Genomic DNA, 9,694 nt, shown 5'->3' with positions numbered 1-9,694 from the left:
CACTAATTACATTATTAATACATTCCATTACAAACAAGATCAAAATATTCCCTTCCCATTTCAGAATTATTATATCCATTCTGTGATGATTTTAAATAACACCAATCTGTGAATATTTTTTAATTGGGCACTAAAAAAAAACAAGCAAAAAAACCTTACAACACACCCACAGCATTATATTGATGACATAGTGAGAATGTTACGTCACCCAGGTCCTGAGTAGTCTTATGTTCCGTTTTCCTGTTTTATTTTGAAATAATTACCATTGCCTCTGTGTCTGCTTCCTGTACAGTTTCCCTCCTCTGTGATGACCTGCCCCGCCCTGATGTGTTTCACCTGTTCATCATTATCCGTCCACCTGTGTATCTTGACAGGTTGTCTTGTCTGCTGACCAGTCTGCTGACCAGTCCATGCCTATATTTAAGGTCAGTTATTAGTAGCCTTTTGGCCTCTTTTGTATTTTTGTATCTTTTGTTGCATTGTACTTTCCGGAAACCTGTTTTCGTTCGCCTCATTTACAAAATCATTCATAAGTCTGCCCCTCCTCCACTCCAGATATTTGTACATTACTGCTCTGATATTACAACCAGAGCCTTAATGTCTGTTACGAGAGGGGACTGTAAACTACCCATGAGAAACTACCTTCTCCTTTAAAGCTATCAGAGAGTGGAATAAGATCCCTAGTAATATTAAAAACATCACGTTATAATAGAGTCTACTGTAAAGTAAAAAAGGGGGCTTTTGAGTAATGGTGACACAATCAAATTATCTTTGTTGATATTTAAAACTGTAATTGTATAAATATAACACTAACTGTGGCATATATTTATATGGTTGATACGATACCTTGCACATTATATGAACAAAAAATATTTAAATCATTTGAAATTATTTTTTAGAGAAGTGTTTGGATGGTGGGTTGCACCTTATTTGAGTACTATTTAGTAGATTTTGACTTTATATGATGAGGTGTGTGTGTAAAGGGACTGTGTTCTATGTTGTATTTTACATGTCTTGTATATTTTATGGTCATGTAAGGACTACAGATGGAAATTAGCTTTCTGCTAAATGTGGTGCATCCAACTTTTCATTTTATTTAAATCATTATTTATTTATTTATTTATTTATATGTTTATTTCGGTCATGTCAGTTAGATCACTCATCATCACACATCAGTTCACACAATACACATAACCGAAAGGGAAAGCGGGAGAAGGTTATCTAGTCCCGCCCCCATTACCCACAGAATACATATTTTCATCGTATAATACATAATTTTTCTTCCTTTTTCTTATGACATTTTGACAGCAGCTTCCTCACGGAGCGCCGCTCATAATAACAACACAAATGCACGGACACACACACACACACATCTCCAGCTGTAGTATATTGTACGTGCACACTGTCCTGAAAATAAAAAAAAAGTTAAGTGAAAAAGAAAAAGTAAAGGTTGTTTTCTGTTCAAACTGAGACAATAATTAAGCGTTTCTGTGTGAAGTGGATGTGAATGGATAGACAGGAGCAAGTGAAGGTGTAGTTTGTGAAGCAAAAGAGCTTACAGTTAAAATGTTACATTTGAGTGCAGGTTAAAAATTAGAAATTTGAAAAGGTAAAGTGGATAATGGCTCAGAAATGTGAGTGTTTTCAGAGTGAATTCCATTTGTGTCCATTTTAACTGTTTTGTTTTTGTGCTTGTAGGTGACAACTCTCGCATATTGGATAAAGTCAGTTCAAAGCTAATAGCAACAGAGCTGCATCTGGGTGAGTAGGAAACGAGTGTGAGCCTGGAAGCCCATAATATACACTACATACAATACATCAGCAGACTCCATAAACAATCGAAGGACCGCTTGTTATGGATGTAATTAAGAGAATAATTCATTTATGAGGTCGTGGCTGAGCCAAGGATAGTAACGCTGTAGACGGCATTTTCACCACCCGAGGAATCCCCAGCTATGAGTCATGCAGTGGTTCGTTGTGTGTGACATGTGTGAGTGGGAGGGGACGCCGCCTGGCAGCAATCTCTGATTTCCTTCTCTGGTCATCATCCCCCTTTTCTCTTTTCAAGTCAGCTCTGATCAATGTCAGTGAAGAAATGATGACACAAAAACAAAGGCTGCTCACAGGATTTCCACCTTCCTTCAACATGTCAGGCAGAGGTGTTTGAAGGGACCCCAGGCTACATCCACAGTAAAAAAAACAATTCTCTTACCTTTTGATGTTTCTCAGTGGAAAGTTTATTTCACTGCTAAAACCAACGCTATACTGTATATCCGGGCTTTTTGCTCAGGTTTTTGTGGAGGACATTCATAGACATTCTCTTGACCCTTAACCTAACTTCTATTATACAGTTCGTGCTCATGACTCTGATGACACATGCTGGCCAAGTCTGTTGACGTCACATTTTTATATGAACTCAGCACAGTAGTAACCCTTAACTAACCGAAACCCTATCCCTAAAACCAGGTCTTCCTTATAGTTTCTATGTTTTTTGGTGCTCACAAAGATACACATATAAGACAAGAACCCACACAAACGCTTCTAAGCAAGTGTCCATATGATGTTGACACAATCCCTCTGTGACCTGTTTAAAGGTTAGTGTCTGACAGGATGATGGAAGTGCAAGTGTCTTCCCTCTCCACTTGTTTCCACCTCTGATGTTTTATGTTTCTCTCCGTTTTGCGACCTCACTTTGTTTACCGCTCCGCCACTGATCAATATTGCTATTCTCATTTTTACCTCACCCTGGCTTCTCTTCTCTGCCTTGGACAATAAATCAAGCGTGAATGCCGTGAGTAGTGGTCAATACTTGCTAACGCTGCTGTCACTTCTCACTTCATATTTCACCATGAGGTATTCAGCCTTCATGACTTAGATTTCCTGAATAAGTTCTTGCCGTAAGATTGATTCTTTTCAACTGTTTCAATTTAAGGTTTTTCAACAGACTGTGGTCCATTGTCAGTGATGTTCTGAAATTGTAACAGTAGGTCAGAATGTCCACTGTTTTTTATTTTGTCCTAGAGACATGAAGGAACTACAATTGCCTTCACATTCCAGAAGTGATCTCTCCTCATTTGCTCACTTATTCTGAGGGCATTTTGATTTGAAAGTAAACACTTAGTTTAAACCCTCCTTAATGTTACACACTGGGCCTTTTTAAAGTGTCCTGCCTAGAAGTAACAGCAGAACTTTTGTCTGCATACTCTTTAGCCCCTTTTTCACCTGATGGGCTTTAATAACACAGAGTTAACATGACAGTGTAATCTGATGAAATGGAAATGGAACAATATGTTCTCCGCATAATGCGGAGGAGTCTATAGCTCAGGATCAGTACTGAGACAAGGTGATTAAAAGCAACGACACTAGTGTAGGATGGATTTAGCTGCCGTTCTTCCTTTCTTTCTTTCTTTCTTTCTTTCTTTCTTTCTCTCTCCACCCTTCTTCCACTTCACCCAACCTCTGGCTGACAAAGACGGGAAAGCAATTAAAATCACTGTCACCATTCATCTATTATCCTCCATCCTAATGGAAGATGACAAATTGTGGTGATGTGATATGAGGATGTTATATTCCACCACCCCAAATCTGCTGCCCGTGTGTATGTGTCTGTGTGAGTGGAGAAAAATAGGGCAAAGTATAGTCGATTGTTTTGTCCTGAAAATTGACTTTTCTATTCATTCGAGGCATTGTCTTGGCATGGGGGGGTGAATACTGTAAGCATATTTCTTTACATGCTTTTGCAACAGTCAGCGGTCACCACCTCTGGGCTTTTGAACTGCCACATACGGATCTGTATGACTGGATGCACCGGAGGGATAAACATTTCCCCTTTAATAGGAAGGTACTTTACCTCAGGCACACTGGGGCACACTTGGTGTGCACGGCTGCTGTTTCTCATCATCTTGGGGACCACATGTTAACCTCCAGGCAGGAAGTGATTCGTTTTATATCAAGAGAGATAGAGGGAAGAGAGATAGAATGAAAACACAAAGACGGAAATTCTACTACTCAAAAAAGAAACCTGTATACACACTAGCACTCCCCCAGTCAGGTCTGATAGTATTGCTCTCAGATGGACACACCATATAAATGGGTTAGGAATAAGGGTTAGGGTTAGGGTTAGTCTCCGAGTCTCCCCAGGTTTTTATGAACTATCACTTGTGTGTCATTTCCACTCTGGTCTGTGCTCACAAAACCTCCTCCTAGGGTTCATAGGTCATGATTACATGCTGCGTTGACTGATGTGCCCCGGCTGTACTGACGCCCACACTTGCCTCATTACATCAAGTTTCACATGACACACACTCGTGTGACAGCATCTACACACCCACATAGATAGAGAATTGAGTTGCAGTGCCTGTAATTAGTGCACTGTTACCTCATGAGTTTAATCTTCATGTTTGTTTGTGTGATCAAAAGAATAAAGTGAAGGAGCAGCCATGAGGCCTTTTCCAGTATTATCAGGTTTATGTCATACAGGGTTGTTTGCTTTACTATAATAATAACAATAATAATGATAAAGGTTGGCTTCTTATTGTACTTTTACCTGCATAGAGAATAAACAATGATTACAGAGTGCAATGATAATAGTAGGGGAGTATATTTAAAATGATGGTGAGCTATATAATAAATGCAATGTCTCTATATTGCTTTTTGTGCTTGCAGATGTTCAGTTCCTTATGCATTTATATCACAATATTAAACACTCTAATGCATGAATATGGAGGGGTAGGTTGAAAGCTTTCCACTACAGCATCAGAGTCAAAGATAAAAAAGGGACATGAGCTGAAATTCAAATACAAATACAGCGATTACATGCGAAACAAATCTAAATCTCAAGCCTCTAAATAAGCTTTGGCACCATTTTGTTTTCCCTCCATGAAGCACAAAGTCTTGACACTTTGGCATTTGCAGACAGTTTGTTGACAGAAGTATCTCTACTCTCTGTGGGGTTTGGAGATGTGACGCATGAAAGATCACAGGGCAAATGCAGGCAAGTCTGGCTCTTCTTATGAAACTTCCCAGGTTACATAACATTGCAAAGAATTTCATTATCACTGTCTCTCTTTGGCTAGTTATTTATTTTTTTGTTATGTCATGATAAATGACCTGTATTTATCTACCACAGCCATTCCCAGACTTAACAGTGCTGCTTTGAAATCTGAAAATCCTCTGAGGTCCACCCAAGCCTTAAATCCAGACTCTGATCAACACACAAGTCTAGGGTTTATAAATTAAAAATCCAGTGCAGCAGTAGCGATTGCTCTAAGACAGCAAGAGAAGCTCAGCTTCCTCTAAAATGTTGTCAAATATGTACCGTGTTGCATTCACATTTCAATACTGAACGTGTCACGAGCTTCCTCAGAATCAGCTGTTTATCACAGATGACGGGTCTTATGTGATTTTCATATTCCAGCCTCTGCATTAAAACCAATAACAACTCCGCTTATACTGTGCTTTATGGGACGGCATAGAATAGTTTTTTTTGCAAAAGCGTCACTTCCAGGGAAGCTCAGCTTCCATGACTGTGTATGGGGGAGTGGGCGAGATAGGCACTTGTTGTCCCCTCCCGCCCCTTACGCTGCTGCTGTATACACACCAATGCTTCCTCGGTCAGGTCTGATGGTATTTCTTGATCCTCTGGAATTGAGGATTTAGATGAGGGACACAGCATATAATGATGTTACAGAATAATGTGATCATCAAATCTTCAAAGTTACGCACTGCAGCTTTAATATCACAAGCGCGACTGATACCGCACAGATGACTTTTCACCCATTAATGCTGGTGGTATCCAACATATCATAATAATAGTAAATAGTAAAAACAATTCTCTCTGTTTTGAAACAAACTGTCTCCCCTCCTCTTCCTCCTCCTCCTCTCCTGAAACCCCTCACCTCTATCTGTTCAGAAATGTAATTAACCTTGCTTTAACCTGCCAGTCCATTCCAGAGGCCATTTGTCTTGTTACTCAACACGACAGTCAACAGTATCTCAACCCTCACAAGCTCATCCGTGTAGCTTTATGAGAGGGTGGAAACAGACGAGTTCACTGGAGGCTGAATAAGCAGCTCTGGTGACTGTTTTGTGGAACAGTGGCTCCCAAACAACCATAGAGAAAGGATCCTGAGATGATTACTAAAAACACTGAAAAACATAGTAGTTGCATTTGAAGCATAATTACTTACTCAATAAATTATACTTAAAGCCCACATAGACCGGAAGCTCCAATTAACGCTGCGTTTGTGTCTGTGTATCTGCGTCATTACCTCGTTTATGAAACCCTAAAGTTTCAGAACAAACAGTTCAGCCACTGCTGAGAAAATAGTGTTGTATTGTTTTCCTGGGCTCTGCGAAGCGGATCGGCACTTCCTTAATTTGATGTCGTCATCAAAAATCCTCACCACTCCTCTCACCACCGTAGCGCCTCCTGGTGCGGGCACTAGTCCGGGCACATCCGGTTGCGTACATTCAACCGCAGAAGAAGAAGAACTACTCTCGTTGTAGCTGCTGAGATGCAGAGCATCCACCGTGCCAGAAGGGGGAGCTGTGTATCTGAGAGCTGGCCTATCTATTACGTCACTTCCAGGTACCTGGTCAATCACAGGACAGTGGGAAAGCTCTCGTTGGCTGGCCAATCACAACACAGTCCACGTTCTGGGGGTGTGGTTTTGGTCTGAAACAGCGTGGCTGACGAGAGCGTCAGTGAGGAGATATTTTGATCGGCTCGTTTGCAGCGATTAGGAGGTTTTTAACCATGAAAACAAGTTCATATATGTAAGTAGACCTCCATAACTAACATATATGTGTGATACAAGCATTCTATGTCACCTTTAACTAAATGACACAAGTTTTACACTACGCTTTTCCACTACACAGTCCCAGCACTGGCTGCCATCAGTGTCACAACTCCTTCCACTGTATTTCAATTTCAGTATTTGAAATAATCTTTTTAATGAACTGATTCTCATGATTCAGTTACACCGAAAACCACTGCTTTACAAGTCACTAGTCACTCGCTTGTGTGTGTCGCGTGTGAAACGAAGACACGGCAGTTTCACGCAGCCGAGCTATTATGACTCCGCCCAGGTTGAGGAGGTACTATAGTAATGGACAACCATACCGAACCGTGCAGAGTCAAGCCGTGCCATGCCGAGCCGAGGCACGGCGTGCTGGGACTATGTAGTTTTTGGTCACATTTTTTGGAACCACCGTTCTAGACTGCTTTGACTGGACTGGACCACTGCTCAGTAATTGCCAGACACACACTTTTATTTTGTATCTTCAACTACAGCCATAAAAAGTGATGATACATAAAATAAAAATAATAGTTTGGGGACATAGTGAGGCATTTTGTTTGGGCAGTTAAGAGACCAAGATATATTGATATAGACCAAGGTGTGGTTGAAACAAAATAATGAGAGTAAATCTGGTTTATTGCTGCTGTCGCCAAAGCAAAATCGTTGCACCTAATCATTTTTAGTGAAGTTTAATAATGTGAATACCAACCAGGAATAACTTTTGTCCAATACTTTGTATTTATTATTCAGTCTCTAAAGTACTTACTCAGTGGTTTTTTTTTGAAGTTCTGGTAAAAACAAGTAATTACTCAGAATATGTTTTGCAGTGTTTGTGTGTTTGTGTATTTGTTTCCTCTTTAGGAGCTGGCATAAACTCTCATAGACTCTGAGTGGTCCTCATGGAGACTAAAACCCGGTCCTAATCAAACAGAACGTTTAGGGCTACATTTTGAATTGTGGTTAAGGTCAGGTTTAGGCTTTAACTGGTTATGGTTAATGGATGGATGTCAATGCAGTGTCCCTAAAAGGATAGGAGCACCAACCTGTGTGTGTGTGTGCAGAAAGATGAGTGGAGTGTGTAATTACAGGCAGAACAGAGTAGTGCATCCTGATGCATTCTAAAGGAGACCTTGCTAACAACCCCCTTTGTATTTTACGCATGAAATTATGGGCCCACCAGGGCATATAATTAGAAATCAATTAAACTCTGTATCACACACATACTAGTGAACGGCTCAAAAACATTTCTGCAGTATATTATCTAAGTGCACTCCCCTAAGGCTGTAATACCAAGAGTTTTTAGAGAATGAAAAAAAATATGTTACGGTATAGAATTGAGAGTTTAAAGTAGCAGTAGCAGTAGTATGTTTTGTTGTAAGATCTGAAATCCTAATGTAAACGTGAATCGTTGAGATTTGGCTGACGCCATGTTAACATTTTGCAAATGGAAGATGTTGAATTGACTGTTTTTCATTTAACTGGAAACAATTGTCATTATGTTCTTTTGAAGAAGGCCTAGAACTAGTGGTTGAGACCATTAACTCCTCAGGAAAAAAGTCACGTGTGTAGTAGAAGCTAATTTTTCTATAGAAAGAGTTGCCCCCTGCTAGTTAATCAACATATTCTTATTTGTGTAACAGGAGGACAATGTCTAACCTTTTTATATACCCCATCATATACAACATTATGTATTAAATAAATGTACTACAAAAAATCTATTTTTTCTTATATTTTACAAAATCTAAACGGTTTAAAATCTTCCTTTTTGGAAATTTGATGCTCAGTTAAGACATACATTTTATTAAAATCTAATTTCTTTGCATTGCTTTAAATCAACACTGGTTTATTTAAGTTGTACTATTTGAATTTGGACTTTTTTGATCTTTATTGCCATTACTGATTTATTATGTGCTCTCCTTAATTATGCATCTCATCCTGTTTGACTTGTTGTTTGACCTCAGGAAGTACTTTTCTTGCCTTGTGTGTCGACTCCTGCCATTTACTTCCTGCTCCCAGTGTTTTAAACTCGTTCATACTAGGTCAATAGATAAAAAAAAAAAAAAAGAACTAATTAACTTCACATATTGAAATTCACTAATCTAGATTAATTGCAATTAAAGGTTTTCTTCTAATGACTAAATTAATGAGTGTGCTTTTCAGACACCATTTAATTGTATCTGTCTTTTTAAACACAGAACCACACACGGAACCATGTGATTTCAAAGAGACTCAGGTCTGTCAAGTGCCAACAAAAGCATGGTCGGCGTCCAAATGGAAGTCTCCGGGCAGCTGGCAGCACATTATGGGCACTATCGGTACCTAGAGAGGTGAGTTTGCCACGTACTTTCCACCCGTTGGCGATGTGGAGGAATTCCTCTGCGCAGTTCTCAGCAATTAGTCGTGTCTGTTTTTTAGGCAAAGAATCGCAACTTCCAGTCTTTGTCAATAAACTGTGCCGTGACACCCGGGTAGATGTCATGTTGCATAAAAAGCTTAAAAGCTTCCACCCAAGAATCCCTCACTGCTCTCCATCTTCAGCAAGTGACTGTTTCACGCTGATAATTTCCTAATTTCCCGAGGTTAACAAACTGCGTTAACTGCGTTAAATCATTTTATTGTGATACCCTCGGCTGTATTCATCGCGTTAACTTTGACAGCCCGAGTTCATATCTTTACGGTATTTTTTTACCTCCATTTTGAATGGGCCTTAATCTGGGATTAATTTCAGTTCTGCCTGTCATAAATGCTTCTTGTTTTACAGTTTTTACATTGTATGTCCTTGTACTTCATACTTAATACTTAAGTAAAGCGAGATGACTGCAAACTGCAGTCAGTCAGAAGTTTGATGGGATCTTGCCCCCGACCACCCCTGCACTGCTGCTGGATACACACAA

The 9,694-nt window shown here is 39.7% G+C and overlaps 1 long non-coding RNA gene across 1 annotated transcript; it reads left to right on the top strand.

The window, feature by feature from the left end:
• Positions 1-366: 366 nt before the first annotated feature.
• Positions 367-9,058, top strand: LOC122758049. The gene is made up of 3 exons (XR_006358115.1): positions 367-425; positions 1,699-1,761; positions 8,996-9,058. It is a non-coding gene; the product is annotated as an uncharacterized LOC122758049 (long non-coding RNA).
• Positions 9,059-9,694: the final 636 nt, after the last annotated feature.

This window comes from Solea senegalensis, linkage group LG21 (genome assembly GCF_019176455.1).
Source record: "Solea senegalensis isolate Sse05_10M linkage group LG21, IFAPA_SoseM_1, whole genome shotgun sequence".
Classification (NCBI taxonomy): domain Eukaryota; kingdom Metazoa; phylum Chordata; class Actinopteri; order Pleuronectiformes; family Soleidae; genus Solea; species Solea senegalensis.
Note: the sequence above shows the minus strand (reverse complement) of the source record. Positions and strands in the feature narration are given on the sequence as shown.